Raw genomic sequence first — 27966 nt, 5'->3', positions numbered from 1 at the left:
TTAGTACCTTGTCTCTAGAATGGTCTCCTAAGGGGAAGCTTCTTATTAGGTAAGTAAACCATCCTTATTTGCAATTTAGTCTGCTCCAGTGAGCTACATTAGAAGAAAGGATCTATGAAAAGACAATAATGTTTATATCTGCCTCATCAAGGGATTCAGGGTTCTTATGGAAGCTAGCCAGCAACCCTGTCAACACTGGCCTTGCTTTTCAGAGCCTGTCTGATTCTCATCAGATCATCTGCACTATAACATACCCAACCGTAAGCTCTGTGCTTCTCATCCTCTTGCCCTTAGCATTACCCACCTTAACTATAACATTCCCTTTTAACTCTGACATTCACTCCTACAATAACTAATGTAAGCAATTTACAGTTTTCACCAAAGCCTTTTCCCCCTTACTAGCTACAGAGACCTTATCTCCTGCCTCATTAGCATTGAATGATGTGTGTAGCTATATACACAAATAATTGCTACCATTTTTAGCAATTTCATATGTCAGTGAGGCATTATTATATCACTACTGTCATTAAAAAAATTTTAAAACTGAAATAAATGGTCCTTGGCATCTTTCTATTACAAGGCCCAAATAGGTTTCAATAAAGCATAAAATAACAAACATAACTTTCTCTAAATTATATTCCACAGGATTATGAGTGCAATTAGTCCTATATTTATATGTGAATCACATCTCAGATATTTTCAGGACAGTTTCATTCTTTTTGCTAGCAACCACTTCAGCCTCAGCTCCATAATCTTCTAAGACACAATGAAATAAACAAAATAAGAAGAGAACCTCTAAGTATGTAACATTTCACATCTTTTCCCTTCAATCTACATTTATTCATTCTGTTCAACAACTTACATTTAATCTGTTCAGCTAGTGTTAGACAGATCTTACAACCTGGAATGCTCTACGTAAAGACTACCTGCTTGGTATGCTCCATCTCCCTTAAGTCTTTCTTGTTTCAATGACCATCCCAGTAATATATTTTAATGTATGGTTTCATGAAAGAGTTGTCCAAGCCTGAACACCTCCTTCCAAGGTTTAGTTAAAATAGATAGTTAGGATGTGACATATCTTCTTATAGTTTCAGTCTACCCTACATGTAAAATTACAACAACTATGGATTTAGGATTCAAATATTAAAATACCATGTATAAAATGTTACCTTTAAAATACTAAGAGATTAATGCTGGGAAGATTGCTCAGCTCTTGGCGTGCAATTATGAGGACCTGAGTTTCGATCCCCAGTATCCACATACCAGCTAGGTACAGTAAGGAACACCTGTAATCCCAGTGCTGGGAAATCAGAGGGCCTGTTAGGTGGCTGTTTAGGGCTTTCTAGCCAGCCAGCACCTATACACCTACTCTCTCTCTCTCTCTCTCTCTCTCTCTCTCTCTCTCTCTCTCTCTCTCTCTCCCCCCCCCTCTCTCTCTCTCTCTCCACACATTAAGGGAAGTATTTTTTTGTTGAAAACTCAACCTAAACATGTGTCTTCCAAGCCCAGAATGATATGTCTTGGCATTATTTTCAAGCTTTTGCAATATCTAAGGCATATTGACTTCCATAGAGTACACCGATCAATCTGAAGTTGTTGAATGACTTATATATTTGTGGTGTTCTGCACAAACTCATTGATGAGCAAAATGAAATCATGCCCCCTGACAACTTTATATTTGAAATATCTGATTCTGTCTCTTGTGAAACCATGTAATAAGAATTTCCAATGTACTTGCACAGCATAGGAAATTCACACCTTATTTTGCACTCATGGCTCTACTCAATACACCATATTGCCATTCTCTCAAATGTTGTACCTAGTGCTACTCATTCTTTTGTTTGTCAGTTTTGATCACTTACTATGCTTTGTAAGGAATAGAGAAGAATGTGTAAAATTAAAAATCTCAGAAATTTTTCAAATAAGCAATAGGAAAAATAAAAATGCAATATTACTTTCTTTTTCTATCTCAGTATGCAGCATAGCACCAAGTGTATATTTAGTTTTTCTTCAAACACGTAACACAACATTTGCGATTTATCACTAAAAAATCCTTCCATGTTTATAAAGCACACATACACAGATTGCATATGTGTATATGTATATTCAGTTTATCATATTGGAAATATTGCAAGTTCTTTTCATGATTTCCATGATTTACTTTGTTACAGTGTTATTTTATAAATTATTGTGAGACATCAGTCTGTAATCTAATATCTGTAATAGTCACTCTCTCAAAGGATTCATTAACATTTCCAGGTTATAGAGGTATTACCTTAAATAAGACATCCTCATTTATTTATACCAGTGGGTTTAATTTTTTATTTATTAGAGTCAAGAAATCTGCTAATCGGAAATAAGTTTGATACCTAAAATTACTCTGAAAGTTTTTCAAGAGTAGGCAGTGTGCAAAACTCAGGATTGCCTATCTTTAGAGAGAAGTAACCAGAAGCTTATGCTAAAGGAAATTGGGAAGGACATAGGAATTAAAGTGGAGAGAAACTAACATTGGTGACTACCTACTCTATAAAGTTCTATCACAATCTCCATATTTTCATCTCCACTTTCATAGTTTCTCTACAGATTATAATATATATAATATGTATGTGATATATATATATATATATATATATATATATATATATATATGTTTGCAACAGTAATTCTTTTTGCAATACAATGTGAGGCTTGACTTTCTCAGGGTCAGCAAGGCAGATAAGATTTACATACAGAGCAATAAACTAAAACTGCTAGGAGGAACTTTTAGCAACAATTGCTTATGGTTGTAAGTAAAGGAGAAGGTTTAAGTTTAATTTGCACAAGAAACAAAACTTGGTGCCTTCCGGTGCTCTGGCCTTGGTGGTGTCACAGGCCTTCAGGAAAGTTTACTTTTCCCTGAGGATGAAGAGCAAGTGGGATGATTACCTTTGTCTTTATCTTCCCAGGGGAAATAGGAGGGTGCAGTAATTAAAAAATTTTGAGTTAAAACAACAAGAAGTTAGAGAATCTTTTAGTGCAGGGTTAGTTTAGGTTATTGCTTCTCTATCAGGACATACTTATTTTTTCTATCCATCTAAGCAGCTATGAATCAACAACTTTGGATGTTGTTGATTTCCAGATAGCCGTAATTCTATGGATATCTGGAAATTCTATAATTCTATGTCCTTGAATATCTGGAAATGTCTTAGATGGGATGCTTCTGCCTAGGCCCTAAACACTGACCAAATGCCTGTCAATAAGGATAATTGTAGAAAGGCAGGTCTCTGCAATTATAATGGAAAGGGGAACAAAGACCTGATAGTGGGAAACAGGTCTCACACATAGCTAAGGAATGTAATCAGTAAACCAGAACCTGTTAATGGAGAACAGGTTTCACACATAGCTAGAGAGCCTAATCAGTAAACTCAAAATGCGTAGGAGAAATTTGTTCCCAGTAAATGATGAGGTGGTGCTGAAATGTGGGAAGTAAATCCCAAGTTTGTTGCAGAAAGGAATAAGCTACAGGTATAATCTACATCAAGAAACACACAATTCATTCATGAGACAATAAAGTTAAATACAACTTTTGTATTGGTTTATCCATCAACAGAATCCTTAATTCTTCTGAGTAATCTCATGATATGATAGTTATATAATTACTGTGTGATCTTGTGGCTTGTAGCATAAAAAATCCTTTAAGGGCAACTATATTAAAACATGGACCTGCTCAATAAGTTACTTCCCTCCTATATAATTACCACATTATACACAGGGATGAAGGCGAATTTTTGTTGGCATTTAGTTATTGCTCCAAAATAGAATATATATATATATATATATATATATATATATATATATTTATTTATTAAGGTCCACAACTGATTCTCCCTTTTGTTAGAGATGTGTGTCTTTCAGGAAAATAGAGATAAAGATTCTCAAAGTGATTACTCATACAGATTTGGGAAATGATCCTCCCTTTTGCTATTTACCTTTATCCCTGGTATTTTTGGATATTCTATCAGTGTCCATGGGAGTGTTCTAAAATTAAATACTTCATGAAAGTCAACATAAGATAAATAGAGTTACTTTGATTTATTGAAAATATTTTCACATGTATTAAGAATTTCTAGAACTTTTCTACCTACAATTTTATTCTGCAAATGGAGTCATTTACCTTTTTAAGATACAATATTTTTTTTGTTATTGAGAATTTCATACTCATATACAATATATTTAATCCTAATCAGCCCACACTCTCCATTCTAATTCCTTCCAGGTCCTCCCCATTACCCCTCTTGCTTTTGTGTTCTCTGTTTTGTTTGTGTTTTATAATACAATGAATCTAATTAGTGCTGCCCATATATGTATGGGTGTCAAGCCATTCACTGGATCATGGTTAACCTACAAGGGTCCACAACTCTAAACTCTAAAGAAAATTAACTCTCCCCTAGCATCCATCAACTGTGAGTAGCTTCTCAGCTAAAGGTGGAGGCTCATGTACACCCTTAATGGCCATGCTGGTTCTCTCATGTACACCCTTAATGGCCATGCTGGTTCTCACAATCTTTCCAACATTTTCTTCAGGGATGCTCCCTGAAGTTTGAGAGGAAGCTTTGTGATTTACATGCACCAGTGATGGCAGAACACTCCACTTACTTTCTGCACATTCATCATTTGTGACTCTCTGTATTCATTGCCATCTACTGCAAAAAAAAAAAAAAAAAAAAAAAAAAAAAAAAAAAAAAAAAGCTTCTTGGTGAGGACTGATATCTGCGGTAATTTATGGGTATGGAGGTATGACTTTAGGAAGCATTTAGATCCTATGTTAATTTAGCAAAATAGTAATAACATGGTCTATATGAACCCTGGCCATGCTGTTGGAGACCAAATAGTTCTGTTATGGAATGTCTTGTGGTCCAGCCTCCGGTTTCACTAAACAGCAGCAACCGGGACCTCACTATTGTATTGCTAAGTCGAGCAAGTCTCAGTGTGGAATGTCTCCTAGTTTGCATCTCTACAGAACTAAGCATTTGAATAGGCCTGCACCTGGGCGGAGGTGCTAGGTGTGTAAGTAGCAAGTGAGGACAGAGAGTTAGGGGCCATCTAGCAGAGAGGAGTCAACAGAAGGACAGAAATGGCCTCCTGATAATCATAGAAGTATGTTTAAGAAACAGCCAAGAAGATGCAAAACAAACAAGAGACTCTAGTTTTACAGCATGGAATTGAGAGCTCTCTAAAGATAACAAGATGCCTGTGTTTGGTCTTTATCACCACTAGGTTGCTAGGAGTTTCCAAGCCCACGCTCCCCAACTCAGGCTGAACCTCTTGGCTGACCTGGCTTGGAGACAAAACTGGCCGAGCTATGACACCATGCATTCTTGGTCATATTTCTAGTGTCAAATATAAATTTTCTACTGCAGAGTTTATGTTAATTCCAACCAGAAAGTGTTTTCTTTTAAGAGGTACCACCATATCACTAGTTTAGTGATCATGGTGTTTTTTTGTCATCTAAACATAATCACAGGGCTAGAGAGATGGCTCTGTGATGAAGAGTACCTGATGCTCTTGCAGAGAGTACGAGATCAATTCCTAGCTCCCATATCAAGTGGTTCACCACTGCCTGTAACTCCAGTTCTGGAGGATAAAATTGTAAATGGAGGTTTGTCTCCCACCTGCCATTTCCCAAATATATACTCAGAGGCTTAATTGTAATTGTCTGGCCAATGGCTCCGGCATATTACTCTAGCTCTCACAATTAAAGTAGCCCATCTCTATTAATTTATATTTTACCAGTAGGCTCATGGCTGGTTACCTCACATTTTCCTTCTCTGGCGGGAGCATGGTGTCTTTCTAACTCCACTTTCTTTTCTCTCCATATCATTGTTTGAATTTCCCACTTGGCTCTACTATGCCTGGCCATTGGCCAAATCAGCTTTAGTTATCAACCAATAAAAGCAACACATACTTGGAGCATACAGAAGAACCTCCCACATCATACAATACCCTTTTCTGGAATTTGTGGGCACTGCACACACATGGTACATATAGACAAACAGGCAAACACATATGCATGTAAATGTAAATAAATTTAAAATAAAAAATTGAAAAATGTAGTGGGGCAGTGATAGAGCACACCTTTAATCCCAGCATTGGGGAGTCAGAAGCAGGCAGAACTCTGTGAGTTCAAGGCCAACATGGTCAAAAGAATGAGTTCCAGGACAGCTAAGGCTACATAGAGAAAACCTGTCTTGAAAAACTAAAAAAAAAAAAAATGCCTTTTGTTATCCACTGCTGGCAGTTGAATTTCATCTGTTGACAGGTCAAAAGTTTTTGTTTTGTTTTGTTTAACATTTTTTATTTAAATTAGAAACAAGCTTGTTTTACATGTCAATCCCAGTTCCCTCTCCCTCCCCTCTTCCCCTGGCCCCCACTAACTCCCTATCCCAACCCCTTTCTGCTCCCCAGGGAGGGTATCTTCAAAGTCTGTCATATTATTTGAAGCAGGGACTAGACCCTCCCCTGTGAATCTAGGCTGAGAGAGCATCCCTCTATGTGGAGTGGGCTCCCAAAGTCCATTTATGTACTAAGGATAAATACTGATCTACTACCAGAGGCCCCATAGAGTGTCCAGACCTCCAAACTGACCTCCACGTTCAGGGGGTCTGGAACAGCCCTATGCTGGTTTCCCAGCTATCAATCTGGGGTCCATGAACAACCCCTTGTTCAGGTCAGCTGTTTCTTTGAGTCTTGACCCACAGCCTGGTCTTGACCCATTTGCTCATCACTTCTCCCTCTCTGCAACTGGATTCCAGGAGTTCAGCTCAGTGTTTAGATGTGGGCGTCTGTTTCTGCTTCCATCAGCTACTGGATGAAGAGTCTAGGATGGCATATTAAGTAGTCATCAATCTCATTATCAGAAAAGGGCATTTAAGGTAGCTTCTCCACTATTTCTTAGATTGTGAGTTGGGGTCATCCTTTTAGATCTCTGGACATTTCTCTAGTGCCAGATTTCTCTTTAAAACTATAATGGCTCCCTCTATTATGGTATGCAACCTAGATGCCCCTCAACTGAAGAATTGATTTAAAAAATGTGGTACATTTATACAATGGTGTACTACTCAGCAGAAGAAAAAAATGGAATCTTGAAATTCATAGGCAAATGGATGGAACTAGAAAAAAAAGCAGCATCCTGAGTGAGGTAACCCAGTCACAAAAAGACAAACATGGTATGTACTCACTCATATGTGGATTTTAGACATAGAGTAAAGGATTACCAGCCTACATTCCACATTGCCAGAGAAGGTAGGAAACAAGGAGGACCCTAATAGAGACATATATGGTCTGCCAGAGAAGGAGAAAGGGACAAGATCTCCTGAGCAAATTGGGAGCATGGGGGGAGGGGAGAGGGAGTTAAGAGAAGGAGAAGGGGAGAAGAGGAGGACATGAGGGAGCAGGAAGATTGACTCAGGGGAAGAATAGAGGAGATCAAAAAACGAGATACCGTAATAGGTCAAATTTTTTGAGATTTAAAATTTGAATGAATGGCCTTTAACAGTGTATAGATTCCATCTTTGTTGTACTTTCTACAATCCCTTAGTTTTCATAGTTGTCTTACTCACTGATGTTACTCACCTGATCTATGACATTATTTAAGTTTTTGAAAGGCCTTTTAGAAGTGAGCACAAAAGACAAAACATTAAATTTGATATATTAAATGCATTGCCTTATTATCTCCACTTGCTAATAACTGTTTTCCAGGAGAGAATAACTATACACTCTGGCCACCACTAGATAATCCCAGAGATTGTCTCATATGATCATTAATAAATCAATCTGTGTCATACATTGCCTCAATTCATTTAGATTTTCATGAAACTCCTATATTTTCACCATCAGCTGTCATCATTCACATTATCTTCTGGTCATCCACCATCTGCCACTGGGTATTCATAATGTCTAATTAGGCATTCATCATTTCTCACTGGAATTCCACCATCTGCTACTGTGTGTCCATCATCATTTGCTGGGTATCTGCTGAGTACCACCATGTCTGCTGAGCATTTATATTCTTCCACCAGGCATTGTGGACTCTGCCGATTCTCTGCCATTTCACCACCAGTGCCATCCATGAAAATGCTTGTCCTGTGAATCTTCTCAGGGAGACACAAACAAATGTCTGTTCACACTAAAGAAAGCACCAACAACAGATCAAAGAAGTGTTTCCACCAAAATCTAGTTTAGTAAACCAGCAACTTTATAGAGATTGTTGACATAAATGTGATTGAGGGCTTATATACAGGTGCATCATGAAAAAGTCCATTCCAGTGCATGTGTTGTGATTCATGAAATCGGCCTCCCTGGTGATTTTTATACAAGTTATATAGCTCAGCAGATCAGAGAGTTTATTCTCCCTGACAATTGTTACTGTTTATGTAACTTTGGAGAAAGGAGACTTACAAATCTTGTGAGTTTCAAAAACAGCCTGAAAAGTCTGAGTTGTTCATTTTGTTTGCTTACTGAGTGTTATTTAATAAGCCCATTAAAAGATGGAATATTTTAGTTTGGAAGAAATTGCTACACAACAAAGCTCTACAAATTTTGTTCTTTAAAATGACTATTTAATTTTATTACTCTTTCTCCAGACCTTATATATATTGCAGGGCTGGTTTAGAGTCTGGATTGCTCTCTTAATTTCTTACCCTTAGGCATTCACACAAAACAATCAGGAAGATTAAACAAGACTCTTATGTGTATACCTTTCAAATTTTTCAACAAATTAAAGCTTCCTTCCTCCCTACAATTAAATTCATGAGACTACTTTAGATTTTCAGGACTACATATCTAAACATGTGAATTAGTATTTTTTTGTTTGTTTGTTTTTCAAGGCAGAGTTTCTCTTTGTAGCTTTAGAGCCTATCCTGGCACTAGCTCTGTAGACCAGGCTGGTCTTGAACTCACAGAGATCCACCTGCATCTGCCTCCCAAGTGCTGGGATTAAAGGCATGTGCCACCAATGACTGGCTCGTGTGAATTATTATTTCTAATGAAATATTTTCATCCCAAATCTTCTATCAAAAATATGTGATAATTTCACTGTATACTCCATACCCTAAAGAAAAATCATTAGCAGATTCTTTTATTTTGGGTTCAAATATCACCAAAGGTCCCTATGTTATAGGCTTAGTCCCCAGAATGACTGTACTGGGAAAAACTCTGGATATTTACTTGGATAGATCTTATGAGAACTTCTGTCATAAGGTTTGTGGCCCCAAAAGCTGAGATTATCACCTCTTCCGTTTCCTCTACCACATACTACCTAGCATTGTCATTACCAACCAAACAAACAGCCTAAAAGCAACAAGTCTTCTTAGCCATACACTGGACCTATAAAACCATAAGCCAAAGTGAACCTTTGTCTTCCTAAGTTAATTAGGAATTGGGTTTATGAGGTATTTTATTTGAGTGATGGAAAGCTAGAGAATACACCTAGATTCAACTATAAGAAAAAGAAAAAATTACAATGACAGATATTAAAGAATGTAGTCTAGAATGCTTGATTTTTGATTATATGTAGAATATGATGTATCTAGATATTACTACTTTTCCCTGCTTTCCTCATTAGAAGTTAGAGCTGCACAGCCTTAGTATTAGCTTTAGTTTAACACCTTTACAAAATAAGAATATTAATTTAGTTAGCATTCTTGTTCTTGCAGACATCATTTGACTACAGGCAGGTAAACAACACTCACTAAAGTAAATAAAAACCACTAACATAATGAAGAATTTGCTTAAGGTCAGGCAATTTATTCCAACTGCTATATGTCTCTACTGAACAAATAAGATAATCAAAGCAACGAACTTTAATTACCATCTACATTTTCTCTTATAAGGGTTAATAGTCTCTCTCAATCTAGTCATAACAATAAAAGCATTTTTCTTTGTTTCTATTTGTCTAATCTCAAACACAATTTGTAGTGTAAGTATATACCATTCATAGTTCATCGCTTCACAGATTATCTATTTCTTTGACAATTCAGAGAACACTAAATTTGTAACTCTTTCCCCAAATCCTGTATGCCTATCCAAAGATGGTGAGAAAGAAGATAAATAATATATATTGCATAATATAAGTAATTTATATATGTGACATGTGTAATGATGTATAATTATAATAACTAGCATTAAATGAATTCTATTTCATTCATATCATTCAATACAATGTGGAGGTAGAACACACATCTTCATTACATTATAGATAATGATGGAAATCAAAGCACACAATGTCAAGCTACTTCTCAAAGCAGTGTCCTAAGAACACAAGAGATACTTATTGAGTAAGCTAACACATACTCACAATAAAAATAGATCCATCTTCACACGTAAAAGTGGCACATTTAGGATCATTGTCAATCATGGTTATACATCACATCTTCAAAGACCTGGCAGCTAGGTGGGAATGTTTTGTAGTGATATATTATTTATGGTTTATTAAAGCTTGTTTTAGGATTCTTAAGCAAAGTCATTTGCAAGCCATAGAAGTCAGGCATACACCTTTAACCCCGGCAGCCAGAAGCTAGGATGTGGTGGTACACACCTTTAATCCCAGACTCTGGATTAAGAGGTAGATGGATATCTGTTAGTTCAGTGCCACACTGATCTACACACAATTGATCCATTTCTAAAAAGAAACAGCTCACACAAAGCTGATCTCAGCACTTGGGACCACCCGCCTTTAATCCCAGGACTCATGAGAGATATTTAAACAGGAACATAGTCTCAGAGCTGGTATTCATCCTCCAGCCACATTGAGGATAGGAAGGCATTCACTTTCAGGATTCTCCAGCCACGTTGATGAGAGCATAGCAGTCTGGGATTACAGTCTGAGATTTGGTGGAGACAGGATCACCTTTCAGTCTGAGGTAGAGGTAAGAGCTAGTGGCCAGCTGCTTTGCTTTTCTGATATTTAGCTTGAAGCTTGAACCCCAATATCTGTCTCTGGGTCTTTTATTTTTCGTGTTACAATGTATAGTAGTTAAATCTCTATAGAAATCAATCTGGAGGTTTTTATTTTAGAATCACTCTTATTTACCTATCAATCCCCAATTCCCTCGCCCTTCCATCATCTCATGCTCCCCAATGAACCCCCAACCCTCTACCACCCTGTTATGATAAATCTTTCTGCCAAAAGCCACCAAGCCCCACCACCACGTGTGAGCTTTACGCCAGCCGCCCACCTGAGTTAGGGCCCAAATTAATACACAGAGAGACTTGTATTAGGTTCAAATGCTGCTTGGCCAATGACTAGGATTCTCATCTGTTAGTTCAGTCTTAATTATCATAAATCTATATATCTTATAAGACTTATCTCATAGAGAATGCCTTACTCTGGCTGGCACCCTCTCTTGCCAGTGGCTCACATCCCATCGCTGGAAAGAGAGACACTTCCTGTTTCTCCTTGCTTAAATATGAGTCTCCTTGCTATGTCACTTCCTGCCTGGATCACCATTTCTCTACTACATTTCCCAGAATCCTCTTTGACTCCTAGTCCTGTCTAACTTGCTGCCTCATTGGCCAAACAGAGCTTTATTCAACAATCAATAAGACAAACATACACAGAAGTACTTCCCCCATCACCACCCACTCCCCAAGCATAGTGAGGCCCTGCATGGGGGACTTTCAAAGTCCTAACATCATTTGGGGGAGGGCCTAAGTCCTCTTTCTTGTATCTGGGCTGCAATACTACCATGGGCTCCCAAAGTCCATTTGTGCTCTAGGGATAAATACTGGCTCCACTGTTAGAGGTCCCATAGATTACCCAGGTCTCCTAGATGGAACCCAAATTCAGAAGGCTTGGTTCTGTCCAATGCTGGTTCCCCAGCTTTACAACTAGGGTCTCTGTGCTCTCACTAGGTCAGGTCAACTGTTTCTGTGAGTTTCTCCATCACGGTCATGGGTCCTTTGCTTGTCCCTCCTCCCTCTCCACAACTGGATTCCAGGAGTATGGCTCAGTGTTTAGCTGTGGATGCCTGTTTCTAATGTGATCATTTGATCAGCTACTGGATAAAAGCTCTAGGAATGGCAACCAAGGTGGTCATCAATCTCATTATAGGGGAAGGGCATCAAAGGCAGCCTCTCCACCACTGCCTAGATTCTTAGTTGGGGTCATTTCTGTGGATTCCCTAACATCGCCCCTGTGCCAGACCTCTCTCCATACCTGTACTGTCTCCTTCTATCAAGGCATCTCCTTTCTTGCCCTCCTCTATTCCTCCCCTCTCTCAGGCCTCTTGTTCTCCTCCCCCCTCTCCTTCTTCCCTTCCCACCTCATTCCTCTCCACCCATGCCCCATGATTCCACTTTGTTCATGGGTTCTCATTCCCCTCCCTTTCTTTGAGGTACTAAGCAATCTTCTCTTAGTGTCCTCCTTGTTTCCTAGCTCCTCTGGCAGTGTGGATTGTAGATTGGTAATCCTTTGCTCTATGTCTAAAAATCATATATGAGTGAGTAAATACCATGTTTATATTTTTGTGACTGGGTTGCCTCACTCAGAATGGTTTCTTCTAGTTCCATCCATGTGCCTGTGAATTTCAAGTTTCCATTTTTTTTTTTTTTTGCTGAGTAGTACTCCATTGTGTAAATATACCACATTTTCTCTATCCATTCTTCAGTTGAGGGACATCTAGGTTTCTTCCATGTTCTGTCTATTACAAACAATGCTGCTATGAACATAGTTGAACATATGTCCTTACTGTATGAATGTGCATTCTTTGGGTATATGCCTAAGAGAGGAATTGCTGGATCTTGAGGTAGACTGATTCCAATTTTCCTGAGAAACACCATACTGATTTCCAAAGTGATTGCACAAGTTTGCACTCCCACCAGCAATGGAGGAATGTTCTTCTTTCTCCACATCGTCTCCAGCATAGACTATCATTGGCATTATTGATTTTAGCCATTCTGATAGGAGTAAGATGGTATCTAAGAGTGGTTTTGAGCTGCATTTCCCTGATGGCTAAGGATGTTGAGCACTTTCTCATTGTATTTCAGCCATTTCAGATTCCTCTGTTGAGAATTCTCTATTTAGTTCTGTTCCCCACTTTTTAATTGCATTGTTTGGTGTTTTGGTTACTAGCTTCTTGAGTTCATTGTATATTTCGGAAATCGTCCCTCTGTCAGATGTGGGGTTGGTAAATCCCCACATCTGTGTCCTTTGCCTTATAGAAGCTTCTCAGTTTCAGGGAGTTCCATTTATTAATTGTTGATCTCAGTGTGTGTGCTACTGATGTTATGTTCAGGAAGCAGTCTCCTGTACCAATTCATTCAAGGGTACCTCCCACTTTCTCTTCTAAGAGGTTCAGTGAGGCTGGATTTCTATATTGAGGTCTTTGATCCATTTGGACTTAAGTTTTGTGCATGGTGATAGACATGGATCTATCTGCAGTCCTCTACATGCCAGCATCCAGTGATGCCAGCACCATTTGTTGAAGATGCTTTCTACTTTTCATTGTATAACTTTAGCTTCTTTGTCAAAAATCAGGTGTTCATAGGTGTGTGGGTTAATATCAGGGTATTCAATTCGATTCCATTGGTCTACCTGTCTACTTTTGTGCCAATAACAAAGAAATAAAAATAAAACTACCTTAAGATCCAACTGTACCATTCCAAAGCTGATACTAAAAGAAATGTAATCATACCACATAAACCTTATGCAGTCATGTTTGCTGTGGCAATATGCATAATAGTCAAAGTATAGAGCAAGACTAAATGTGCATCAAACAATGAATGCATAAAGGAAATATTATAGAGATGCACATGCAAATATAATGGAGCTTTGTTCAATCATAAAAAGGATGCAATCATTGCAAAAAAATGTAAATGGAACTGAGATTCACTGTTAAGCAAATTTATCAAAAATCAAAAATCAAAACTTGTACATTTTTTCTCATATGCAGAATCTTGGTAGTTTTTTGTTTTTTTGCTTGTTTGGTTTTTGTTTTGCTTTGTTTGCTTTAGAAATTAAAGTAGAAGGAAGACCCTAAGAGAGACATACATGGTCCCCTGGAGAAGGGGAAAGGAACAAGATCTCCTAAGCTAATTGGGAGCATGGTGGGAGAGGGAGTTAGAAGAAAGAGAAGGGGAGATCAGGAGGGGACAGGAGGACATGAGAGAGCAGGAAGATGTAGTCAGGGGAAGAATAGAGGAGAGCAAGAAAAGAGATACCATCATAGAGGGAGCCATTATAGGTTTAAAGAGAATTCTAGCACAAGGGAAATGTCCAGATATCTACAAGGTTGACCCCAACTAACAATCTAGGCAATAGTCAAGAGGCTACCTTAACGCCTTAAATGCCCTTCTCCGATAATGAGATTGATGACTACCTTATATGACACCCTAGAGCCTTCATCCAGTAGCTGATGGAAGCAGAAGCAGACACCCACAGCTAAACACTGAGCTGAACTCTGGAATCCAGTTGCAGAGAAGGAGGAGTGATGAGCAAAGGGGTCAAGACCAGGCTGGAGAAACCCACAGAAATAGCTGGCCTGAACAAGAGGGAGCTCATGGACCCCAGACTTATAGCTGGGAATCCAGCATAGTACTGCTCCAGACCCCCTGAACAAGAAGGTTGCTTTGGAGGTCTGGACAATCTATGGGGGCACTGGTAGTGGATCAGTATTTACCCCTAGTACACAAATGGACTTTGGAGCCCTCTCAACATAGAGGGATACTCTCTCAGCCTCCACACACTGGGGAGGGTCTAGGCCCTCTTCAAAATGATATGACAGACTTTGAAGATCCCTGTGGAAGGCCTCACCCTCCCTGGACAGCAGAAAAGGGTTGGCATAGGGGGTCAATGGGGGGCAGGGGAGGAGGGGAGGGAGAGGGAACTGGGATTGACATGTAAAACAAGCTTGTTTCTAATTTTTTAAAAAAGTGGGATTATTTAGAAAGGGTAAGGGAACTACCAAAAGGGAAGAGTGAGGGGACATGGTATGATAATGGGGAAAACATGATCGATATGCATGATATGTGTGTGCAAAAATATAATGAAACTCGTTATTTTGTACAATCATTGTATGCTAAAGAAAACATCTAAACAAAGTAGTTAGGAACACTCTGGGAAGAGAATTTAGTATGATAATGAGCAAGGTTTACTCCAGGACACTACTGCTGGGGGGTGATTTCACACTCCTGTCCTATTATTTCTATGAGTTAGGTTTAGCACAATGACTAAAGGCTTCCCAGTTCCTTTAGGTGGTCAGAGTCTGAAACAAGTCAATGCAAAAGCCTAAAGGAGAAAGAAGCAAAATGAAAACAAGAATGCCACTCTCTCATACTGCAGTTAGATATTTGTGAGCATAAGGATTCTTTGCTTTTCATCAGAAGTGCTTTCTAATTAGCAAATAGAGTGAGAGGGGATATAATATGTATTCAAATATTTGAAAGATTTGCATGTTCATTTGCCCTGACATGCAAAAGCAAGATCAATGTTAAAATATGCAGAAAGGAATAGATTATGGTTCAATAAAATGAAATGCTCTGCTATCTCCAGAGAAATACTCTATCACTAAAGGCTATTAAAGGGATTACTACATTATTGGTGGGAGATAAATGTAGACATTCTTAGGTTTTAATCTACATCATAAGATTTTATAATGAACTTGTGTATTTATATTACTCTGAACAAGTTATTTAGAGCCCCAGATTTTCATTATGAAGATATATATATATATATATATATATATATTTATAAAAAATTCCCTTGTGAATGATGAGTAGATAAAGAAGAATTAATATTAATATTAATATTTCTTACAGTATTATTATTGCATTTCCTACATTCTTTTATGTGTCTATGATCTTTAAAAATCAGTTTAGTTAGTCACAGCAGGACATTTTAGATGAAAATACACTTATTAATTCCATGCTGTGTTTAATGACTCAGAAGGCATTTTGTAATTAAAAGAAAGTTTGTTTATAGTAGATGGACTACATACCCATATGCTCAATTTTGAAATTGGTCTTTCATATAGTCAATGAGATGTCTTATAACTACACATCTTTTTTTATTTAAAAACAATCTCCCTGCTGTCCTCTCATTCTTCCCCCATCCCCCCCCATCCCACTCGTGTCCACTCCTCAGGGAGGGTGAGGCCTCCCATGGGGGAATCATCAAAGTCTATCACATCATTTGGGGCAGGACCTAGGCCCTCCCCCATGTATCTAGGTTGAAAGAGTATTCCTCCATAGGGAATGGGTTCCGAAAGCCCATTCATGCACTAGGGATAAATAATGGTTCCACTGCCAGAGGCCCCATGGATTGCCCAAGGCCCCCAACTGACTCCCATGTTCAGCAGGCCTGGTTTGGTCTTATGCTGGTTCCCCAGCTGTCAGTCTAGGGTTCATGAGCTCCCACTTTCTCAGGTCAGCTGTTTCTCTGGGTTTCCCCAATATGGTCTTGACCCCTTTGCTCATCACTCCTCCCTCTCTACTGAGTTTGGCTCAGTGCTTAGCTGTGGATCTCTGCTTCTGCTTCCATCAGCTACTGGATGAAGGCTCTATGATGGCATTTAAGGTAGTCATCAATCTCATGATAGGGGAAGGGCATTTAAGGTAGCCTCTCCACTATTACTTAGACTCTTAGTTGGGGTCATCCTTGTGGATTCTTAGACATTTCCATAGTGCCAGGTTTCTCGTTAAAGCCATCATGGCTCCCTCTATTAAGGTATCTCTTTCCTTGCTCTCCTCTATTCTTCTCCAAATTCAACCTTTCTGATCCCCCATGTTCTCCTCCCTCTCCCATTCTCCCCTACTCTTTCTCCTACCTCCCTCTGCCCCTCTCCCATGCTCCCAATTTACTCAGGAGATCTTGTCTCTTTTCCCATCTCCAGAGGTCCATGTATGTCTCTCTTAGGGTCCTCTTGTTTCTTAGCTTTCTCTAGTGGATTATAGGCTGGTTATCCTTTGCTCTATGTCTAATACTCACTTATGAGTGAGTACATGCCAAGTTTTTCTTTCTGTGTATGAGTGAGGTAACCTAGACATAACTACACATCTTAACTGTTCATATCAATCTGCATACACTCTTAACATAGTGCTTCCACTATGTTGTAGTGAGTATCGTTGTACTACTATTTAAAAATGTTTTCATTCTTTCCCTCTTAGGATGATACATATATCCATTGTGTACTGAAGTGTATCTTTGGCTTTGACTAAAACATAAAATCATAAAACTTTCACTGGGGTTCACTGGTGGAGAACCTTCTTACGGTCTACAAGACTCAAAAGCCACAAGGGCAATGACAACAACAACAAAATAAAGTGCTTACTTTCTAATTTTTCTGTATCCAAATAAAACAGACTAGATAGTCACCTGTGTTCACATAATACTAAGTCCCCAAAATATACTAGGTTTACAGTGATTCAAGGCCATGTTTTCTTTTTCAATAATGTCATTAATATTGGTAGGTGTTGGAGTTTGGAGTGTACCTCTGGAGGAGTTCTTTTGTTCCAGAGTCAGGAATTGAAAGCAGACATATGGGTATTGGGGAACAAAGTGAAAATATATATATTAAGAATTAATACACTGCAAGGTAGGGGTATGCAGGCCAGTGCAGAGTGGAAAAGTTTAGCAACTCAACAGTCTTAATAGGATTGTGGCTTTCATCACGTAAGAGTTGGATCATTTGTATAGTACAAGCTTTTGGGGTCATTTATATGGCATGGGCTTTCTCACACATGTTCTTTTACATGTAGCTTTACATACAGCTTTCATGAATCTCATATTTCAGTAACATCTTAAATTTCCACTTAAGGATGTCTGTTTTAGTATGGTAATATGTTACAGGTTACCTTCAGACACTCTGAAATGCCTCACAAGTGACACCAGCTAATTCTAATTGCCCTCAGAGTAGTGTTTCCCTGCTTTCTTGTTGGTGACTGGTTTTTCTTACCTGTTTCTTCTTCTTTTTTTTTTTGGTTTTTCGAGACAGGGTTTCTCTGTGTAGCTTTGGAGCCTATCCTGGCACTCGCTCTGGAGACCAGGCTGGCCTCAAACCCACAGAGATCAGCCTGCCTCTGCCTCTCCAGGTCTGGGATTAAGGGTGTGCACAACCAAAGCCTGGCCCTGTTTCTTCTTTTTAATAACCCATTAAATCCAATTACTGCTTCCTATATGAACACAAGTGTAGGGCCAGCCATGCACTGAAAGAAGAACAATTTACCAGGGTCCACAGTCTAGAGAGAACTGACTCTTCCTCCTGTTCCAATAACCTTTGAGTACAGGAGTTCCCTCCGTCATCCATGTTGGAATGTTGACTACCTTCACCATATACATGTCTTCTGCAGGCCACTAAAACTGCTGTGAGTTCTTGAGTACAATGGGCCTTGTCATGTTCCAAAGAAACTGGTTCACAGCGATATTCCCTGACATTTAGCTCACATAATCTGTCTGCCACCTCTTCCATGAGCTTCTCTGAGTCTTGAGGAATGAAATTGTGATAAAGATGCATTCCACAGACACCTTTTCTCTGCTTTAACCAGTTGTGAATCTTGTATTAACCCCATCTATGCATAAAAGAATATTCTCTTTTGATTCCTCAGAGTGTCACTAAGATATAAGAATAAAGATAAGGATTTAGAAGGCAGTTTGACATGAGCTCCCTAGCCATTGATTCATGGCCAGTTTTTAATATTTCTTTTTCCTTTTTAAAAATTTTTATTAATTTCTCTTTCTTGTTTTACATATCAATCCCCTATTCCCTCACCCTCCCATCCTCCCATAACCCCACTGACCCCCCCAACATACCCGCCACCCACAGCTGAACAATGAGCCATACTCCTGGAATGCAGTTGTGGAGAGGGAGGAGATATGAGCAAAGGACCCATGGCTGTACTGGAGAAACCCGCAGAAACAGTTGACCTGACCTAGTGAGAGCACAGAGACCCTAGTTGTAAAGCTGGGGAACCAGCATTGGACAGAACCAAGCCCTCTGAATGTGGGTGTCAGCTAGGAGGCCTGGGAAGTCTATGGGACCACTAACAGCACAAATGCACTTTGGGAGCCCATTTCCTATGGAAGGGTAGTATTGCAGCCCAGATACAAGAAAGAGGACCTAGTCCCTCCCCCAAATGAAGTGACAGATTTTTTGATGATCCCCTATGGAAGGCATCACTATCCTTGTCAAGTGGCTTCAATTCATGGACATTTTTAAAGTTCAAGGCATGAGTTTTCTCCTGTGGAGTAGGTCTCATCCAAACAGAAAGTCTTCAGTTACTACCATAATATTCATGTCACTATTGCGCCAATGGGTATCCATTACCAGGTTGGCCACTAGTGTAGTTTACTGTAGAGTTAAGATTGCTGCTGACTATTCTTCCCCAAAAGTCTTCATAGCAGCTTCTGGAACTATGAAAGCTAATCAGTAGTGAGGAGGCTTCCAGGTAAATTCTCCATTGATTTCTCTGTTCTGTGACCCACGTGTATGGTATATTCAGCAGTATGGCCTCATTATTAAATTCTGGTGGGAAACCAAGAAAAATGACACAAATTTGTTCTGTTTTAGTGATTTCTGTGATCCCCTGTACCAACAACTTGAAGGGAGATATCTTATACCTGGCCATGGGCTTCTTGTTTGATAATGTATGTTTTCTAATAGGGGACAAGATCCTCAATCACTGCAGGGTAACTTGGATTAAAAAATTTAAAAATATATTATTTGAGAAAGCATGGAAAATAGTAGATTTACACATGGATTTTCAACATCCTTATTGTTAGTTATATCCTTTAACCATCTCCTCACTTAGCTTTCTCCCCAGTGTTCCCTATTTTCCTTTCAGGCTATGTTTTATGCTATCTCCAGCCCTTGGGATTTCCCACCTCCAAAGCCCCCTTCTAGGTTCCTGGCCTGTATAAGTATTCAAAATTCACACAGAAATCTAAAGATTTGAAGCTAGGATCCACATATGAGGGGGAAATGCAATGTTTGTCTTTCTGGGTCTGAGTTACCAAACTCACCGTAAATATTTCCAGTTCTTTGCACTTACCTGCAAATTTCTTTTTTTATAGCTGAGTAAAATTCCATTGTGTATGTGTGTCAGATTTTCATTATCCTTTCCTCAGTTGATAGAAATCTGGGCTGTTTCCACTTCCTGGCTATTGTGAATAGAGTAGTAATGAACATTGATATGCCAGTATCTCTATAGTAGGATACAGAGTCCTTTGAATATATGCCCAGGGGTGATAGAACTGAATCACGTGGTAAATCTATTTCCAGATTTATGAAGAACCTCCAGGCTAGATAGCAGCAGTCTACCAGTTTTCACTGGGGTAAGAAGAAATCTCAAAGAACTTCTAATTTGTGTTTTCCTGGTGACTAAGGAGGCCTAACACTTTTTAAAATATTTCTTAGCCATTTGTATTTCTTCTTTTGGGAGTTGGCTATGCAGGCCCATGCTGTTTTTATTACTATCACTCTGTAGTATAATTTAAGATCAGATATGGTCTTCCCTCCATTATCATTTAGTTTTCGCAGGACTGTCTTGACTATCCTATTGCGTGGGAATCAAGATTCACTAGACTCAGTACAGGTTAAGTGAAGTTCATTTGGGAGAATGCATTTACACAAGAGGCGGGTGGCCACCACAAGGATCCTCTCAGGCTGTTCCCTGTGACCCGACTGGAAGCTGTGGTCACCTACTCCAGATCTAGTCCTTCCTCCCTCACGTCCTCACCTGGGCATGGTCAGTGCTACAGGAGTGGGTGGATATCTCACTCCACTATCCATCATCTTTTGTATTTTTATATGAATTTAAAATGCTTTTTTTTTCTATTTCTGTGAAGACTGTTATGGGTGTTTTCAATGGAACTGAGTGGATTCTGTAAATTTTCTTGGGTAGATTACTCCTTTTCCCAGTAATAATTCTACCATTCCACGAGCACAGAAAGTTTTTCTCCTCTTCTAGTATCATTTTGCTCTCTAGATCAGCTTCTTTTATGTTGCAGTAATAAACTACCAAGACCAAAGGCAACTTAAGGAAGAGAGAGTTTAGTTTGGCTTATTGTTCCGGGGGGATGAAAGTGCATTATGGTGGAGCAGAGGCATGGCAGCAGGCAGCAGGCAGCAGGCAGCAGGCATGGTCACATATCATACCCTTAACCACAAACACAAAGCAGGGAGAATGGAGGTGGGGTAAGTCTAGATAGTCTCAAAAGCCTGCCCCTAGAGATGCACTTCCTTAGCTAAAGCCACATCTTCTAAACCTTTTTGCCAAGCACCAAATGGGGAACAAACGTTCAAATATTTGAGCCTATCTGGGACATTTTTAATTCAAACCACCACAATTTCTTTTGGGTTAAATTTTTTATTATAAGCCTTTCACATCTTTGATTAGATTTGTTGCAGGCTTTTTAAAAAGGCTATTATAAGTGGGGTTGTTTTTTTATTTCTTTTTCAGCATATTTGCTATTTGTATATAGAAATGCTACTAATTTTTCCATGTTAATTTTGTATTTTGCCATTTTTTTTGAAAATGTTGATCAAGTCTATGAGTTTTTGGGTGGAGTGTTCCTGGTATCTATATCTGTAAACATGGATATTGGCTACTTCTTATTTTGTTTATATTCCTTTTATTTCCTTCTCATAAATTGCTACTCTAGCTAGAACTTTGAGAACTATATTGAATATTGTAGTTGTCCTGACCTGCAGGACAGCAACCTAGAGCAAGAAATCCAGGGAGGGGAATGGAGACAAGAGATGTGAGAGAATGACCACAAGACAGGATTTTGTTCAAGTGGCAAATTTTATTTTTTCCAGGCTAGCTTTTATAGTCAGTAGTAAGGGGTAAAGGGGAGGGGGAGAAAAGACCAAGAGCCAGGTGTTAGTTTAAGCAGGATGCTAGAAAACTATAGAAAGAGGATGTTGGCAGGGTAAAAAGTTCATGGGTGGTGGGGAGAGGGAGGGTTACTTAGGTGAGTGGTGGGACGTGGGAGGGTTGCTTAGGTACGTGGGCCTGTGGTTGGAACAAAGGATTGATGTCTGGCTCATGTTGTTCCTTCTGGGTGCTCATGCTCCCAGAAGCCATTTATAATCAAAAGACAGTTCTATAACCGTGTGGCCTGCCAAGTTTGGCCTAAAGGTTCACCCCAAGCTGTATGGTTCCCAACAGAATATGAGTGGAGAAAGTGGAAATCCTTATCTTATACCTGATTTAACAGGAGTGCTTCATGTTTTTCTCCATCTAGGATGATGTTGGCAAAAGATTTTCCATATACAGCCTTTATTATATGGCAAATGGAATCGCAGAACTGATAGTGGAGGTGGACACAAGCCTACATCCCTAACCCAGAAGAAATCTCCAATCGAAAATAAAAATTTAGTCTTTTTTAAAGAGTCTCACTGGGTATACAAACCATTCTAAAGGGCAGGCCCTATGTCTAGCAGTAGATGGCCAACACAAAACAAACTCAATGGCATTGTTGGAGATTCTTTGTCTCATAATACATACATATACATATACATACACACACACACACACACACACACACACACACACACATATATATATATATATATATATATATGAGAGAGAGAGAGAGAGAGAGAGAGAGAGAGAGAGAGAGAGAGAGAGTCATTATTTTGGGGGGGTTCCTGTGAGTGAAAACATGTATGCCTCTGCATCTGTATGTGTTTCTTTTGGTTTTTCTTTGGCTCTTTAGCTTCTGTTTGTTAGTTTTGTACTTATTTGTTTAGTTTTTTGTTATATCATGTTTTATTTTAATATTATTTAGATGCCTGCTTGTTTTCTAAAGATAGACAGAAATGGTATGGATATGGGTAGGAGGGGAGATGGGGACAATTTTATAGGAGTTGGGGAAGGGGAAATAGTAACCAGACTATATTGCATGAAAAAACCTTATCAATAAAAAGGGAAACTATAACACACATATTTTCACTTCAAAACTTTACTAAAAAAAACATTGAAGGCTTTTAATATTATTAAGCACTTATTCACTTTTCTATGTTGTTTATATCCATCTCATATACTGTAAACATAATAGGCCCTCCATAGAGCACTCATAGATTTTCATAGATTTCCTATTTTAGCAAGAAGTACAACATGAGAATTTCAATGTGCTATTTAAACAATATACATTTCATGTATTTCATTTCAAATTTAAAATATTTTTTAAAAAACAAGTAGACAAATAATGGAAAATAAATTGTCTACACTGTCTTATTTCACTTGATGGAAGTGAAGTTCCTAATTTTGAATTCCTCACAATCCTGTAATCTGTGAATACATGAATTTCGTCAGTGGGTGGCACATATCAACTACAGCAAGCAATTTTTGTCTTCTGTGCAACTAGAATGAGATCTTAAAGATGACAAACTATTTTTACTAAACTGTCATATAGCAATTTTGTTGCCAATAGAAAGGAACTTGGTTAAAGAGAATAATGTAAAATATAAAAATTAATAATTCATTATGCACCTCTTTGAATTCTTATTGTTTCATAGCCTTTATTATTTCAAGTATGTTAGTCTATAGTCAGTCTATTAGTTCACTATATGAGATTCACTGCGACATTTGAATATTAAAAACGAAAGTGAAAGCATCTAGGAAATTTGAAATCTCTATATAATTTTGATATTATTTTAGTATTACATCCAAACAAGATTCTACCTTGAAGAAAAAGGAAAAAATTAAAAGTAAAGATAATTTTTTTTACTAAAATGTACCAAAATACATTTCTGGAAGTGCTTTATCATTTTAAATATGATGCCACATGGTAAAATGTAGTAACCACAGATTTCCCAAGTTTGAACAGAATAAGGCAAGGATACTAGAATTCCAGTAGAGTAGGAAAATTGATTAGCAACATTCACAAACTTATTTCACTTAAAAGTATTACGGAAGGTTTTGTTTAATACTAACATTTATTAAATAATTTTAATATGTAACACTGTCGGAAATTACTTAACTTTCACTGTGTTATTCTTCTGGCATTTTCTGTTTAAGTCATGCTGGAATCAAAGTTTTAAGGCAAAATCTGTTTCCAACAGTCTAGGCTTAGCCATCTATATCAATATGCCAAAAGAGTATTGGAGAAAAGATGAGAAAGGAGAATTAGTTGTTGCATGAAGAAGAGGAATGGATATAGCCTAATGACTCTAAATTCACCTTCAGTTACTCATAGGAGACTTTAGACTTAACTGGAGGAAAAACTGTGGCAGTGGCCCAGGAAATAAGCAGTCCTGGTTAAGATGTGTTGTTGCTCATTTTTTTTTTTTTTCAGCTCTAGTCTATTGTGGGAAATTACCAATACGGAGTCAGGTAGAAATATAAGGGTATTTAATAGGGAAAAGCCTTACTTACAGAGCAACCTAGCCAGCCGGCGTGGTAGAGGTCTCTACAGCAAGCAGCAAAGAGAAACCGAAACCGAAAATGCAGTCCCACTACGTCACTCTGACCACGCCCTCACAAGCCTGGTCAGGCACACCTGTAGCCAGCCCCTAAGAAGGCGTGGCTACAGCTTTCCCTACACTAGTCCTACAAGGTGAGCCAAAGAAGTCCTTAGAAGTCTGTGTATGACTTCAAGATAATTACTATAGCAACACGGTTCAGACCTCCTTCATAGTTAATTGCTTTCCTCACGATGGTCAGTCCCTTGACACTTTGTTGTTTCTGAAATCTAAGATGACTACTGATTTACTATACTACATCCCTGTTACTTCACCCTTGAAGACCTTCCCCCAATCACACATTCCACATATTGGTGCTTTCGTTTCTTCCCATTGACCACACTTTTCTACTACTTTCTATGTTATAACGTTTTTTGAGTGGCTTTGGAGGCTGTCCTGGAACTAGCTCTTTTAGACCAGGCTGGTCTTGAGTTCACAGAGACCTTCCTGCCTCGGCCTCCCGAGTGCTGGGATTAAAAGCGTGTGCCACCACCACCCTGCTTATTCTAGACATTTAAAAATGAGTTCAGAAGCATTGTCCTGGCAGAGATGGGGGAGGAAATAAATGTGCAAAGAGTATGCATACATGCACCGCTTCTATTTGGTTCTTGTCAACTGTGTCCTCTCAGGGTTTGTCTGCTTGTGCATTACCTGCTGCGATGAGTCACTTTTCTTTCATTTGGATATAATTTGCAGCCCCATTATCCAGTCTAATAACTTCTTACTGAAAGCTAGATATTTAAAACAATAGCTTATAGTCCCTTTGGGATCAGGTCTTCTCCCCATCCATGTTTCTTGTTGCTTCAAGGGTTTTATATCTCATTTCTGTTTATTTTAGTGCCCTTACTATATTAATACTGAACATTCTATATTTCTTGAAATGCTTAGCTGCCACATTCTTCTCTGTAGTTTTTCTTTAGTTCTGGTTTAGTTTATGGCTTGGGCTCTTACAACTTGCTCCTGAAGCTGGAAATAGGGCACACGCCTTTAACCCCAGCACTCAGGAGGCAGAGGCAGACAGATCTCTGTGGGTTTGAGGTCAGCCTGGTCCACACAGAGTTCCAGGTCAACTAGGACTACATAGAGAGACTTCTCAAAGGAAAGAACGCTGTTTTGAAAGATCATATTTCAGAATTAAATAATAAATGTTCAGAATATTTCATGAAATGATGTAAGCCACTTTTTATTTCACTCTGTTCTGAAACAGAGTTTATTTCAGTCTCAGCTATTACCTCCCCCATTTGAGTAGAACATCAAAGAGAGGGAAATGTTATTACTATTATCTTCGCTTGTTTTGCAGTAATATGCACAGACATGCACATAAGTACCACCTATTTGTAATATACTGGACATTGTAAAGTCCTGTATGCTACTCTTATTCTTCTTACCAACTTTCGGGATTTTTTAAAGCCAGCATCTTCTTTGTTCTAAATAAATTCATGGACTTAGCCAAATACTGTGTTACTAAATCCAGCTTATTGCTACTGTTCTCAATAATACCCCAGGGATAGGGGTTTTTCCAAGGAACTGAACTCAGAGTCAGGTCAAATAGCCCAAGGCCCTGGGAATAGAATGCTTTAAGGAAACTGTAATAGTTAATATTGAAATAGTGAATTCTTCTAGGGATGGGGCTTAACATAACACTCAAAAGCAGGTCATCTCCAAGTTCACCAGCTGATGTTTTTTCATGGGTTGTGTGCTGTATCACTACGGTAAGAAAGGAACTGGATTAGACTCAAATGTAAACAGTATAATTCCATTGTTTACACCAATGCTCAGTATGTTATTTTAGGATGGATATCTTTTAAGTCAGTTTTATGCCTTTGGTTATTTTCTAAAGCTCAAGATTTTTGTTGTTATTGATTCTCTTTCAACATTTTTATTGCCTTTGTGAAAGAATTCACCTAGATCCTTACTCTGCCAATATGTACGTCTAGTTCTTGTAAATGCTTCTTTACTCACCTTTAATTCTCACGACAGTTTCAACATAAAACACAAAATTATCTAATAAAAGCAAAATGCTTATTTAGTTCCATCCACTACCTAAACTGTATTCACTTTTCCCAATTGAGTAAAAAAGGTATAAATAAGTCATTTCATTTAAGTGAGAATTCAAACAAGTTCATAAATTTTGTTTCTTTGTGTATTAGTTACTTTTCTCATTGATCTGACCAAACTCCTGGCAAGAAGCAATTTGAGGAAGGAAGCTTACAGCTTGAACTTACATGGTCCATCATGGCAGGGAAAGCATAGAAACATGAGAGACAGGCAACTGGTCACATTGACTTGTAGCCAAGAGTGATGAATTTTGCTGCTCAGCTCACTTTCTGCTTCTAATGTAATCTGAGGCCATAACACATGGATGGTGTAGCTGGAGTTCAGGGTGGTTCTTCTTTTCAGTTAATATATTCTAGAAATGCCTTCATACACATTCCCCAAAATAAATTTCCCTGTGACTCTAAATCCAATCAGTTAACAATGAGGCATAACCATCACACTAACAAATGGCTTATTAAATCATTGAAGATTTCATTAATATATATTGAAGTATGTTTCATATTTTCATACATGTACATTATAAATTTTGATCATATATAACCCTCCCTATTACTCACTTTTGTTACCCACCCATTCCTGTCAATCCCCTTCATAGTCACAGCTAGCCCTGTGTCATCATCAGGGTTTTTATTGCTGTGATAAAACACCATGACCAAAGAAACTTGAGGAGGATTATTTTGCTTACACTTCCAGGGAACATTCCGTTACTGAGGGAAATCTGGCTAGAAACTCAAACAGGGCAGGAACATGGAGGTAGGAAGTTAAACAGAGGCCAAGGAGAGATGCTGCTTACTGACTTGCTTCTAGTTGCTGCTTGCTCAACCTGCCTACTTATAATATGTAAAACCGACAATGGTGGGAAGTGATAGTGGGCTGGGCCCTCTCACATTAATTATGAATCAAAAAATGCACCAAAGGCTTGCCCAAAGACCAATCTGGAGGGCACATTTTTTTTTCAGTTGAGGTAGCCTCTCTCAAAACAGCTCTAGATTGTACCAAATTGACATAAACAAGCCAGAACAATTTACCTTGTGACCTTGACCCCTTTCTAAGCCGACCCAGAGGAAGAGTAGATGGGGGTAGAAGGAAGGCAGTATGGGGGGAAAGACAGGAGGAGGGCAGGGAGGGGAAAATGCAGTTGGCATGCAAAATAAATGAAAAATTTAATTTATAAAAATAAACCCTTAACACTTTTCCTTTCATGTTCATCCCTAAGATCTCATGTCAATATTAATATCACAATATAAAATATTCTAACCATTTAAAAATTTTACTTTTTTATTCAAAAAGTTTTTCATAGATTATATTTTGATCACATTTTTTGCCTCCTCCCGATTCCTCCCAAATCGTTTCTACCTCCCTACCCACCAACTTCATGTTCTCTCTCATTCTCTCAAACATGAAAATCCATACAAACAAATATTCCACCTTGTATAGGTCCAATGTTCTGTACAAATTCAAACACATTCAA

General features: G+C 38.5%; 1 protein-coding gene and 1 long non-coding RNA gene across 2 annotated transcripts in view; one reads left to right on the top strand and one right to left on the bottom strand.

Moving 5' to 3' along the window:
• Positions 1-27966, top strand: part of Htr2c (5-hydroxytryptamine receptor 2C) — an 86185-nt gene that overhangs the window by 13253 nt on the left and 44966 nt on the right. The window lies entirely within an intron of this gene.
• LOC103163385 lies at positions 19056-24396 on the bottom strand. The gene is made up of 3 exons (XR_003488541.2): positions 24352-24396; positions 20020-20128; positions 19056-19493 (listed from the first exon to the last, which is right to left on the bottom strand). It is a non-coding gene; the product is annotated as an uncharacterized LOC103163385 (long non-coding RNA).

Source organism: Cricetulus griseus, chromosome X (assembly GCF_003668045.3).
Source record: "Cricetulus griseus strain 17A/GY chromosome X, alternate assembly CriGri-PICRH-1.0, whole genome shotgun sequence".
NCBI classification, from domain to species: Eukaryota; Metazoa; Chordata; class Mammalia; order Rodentia; family Cricetidae; genus Cricetulus; species Cricetulus griseus.
This window is presented reverse-complemented; position numbering and strand designations above follow the sequence as displayed.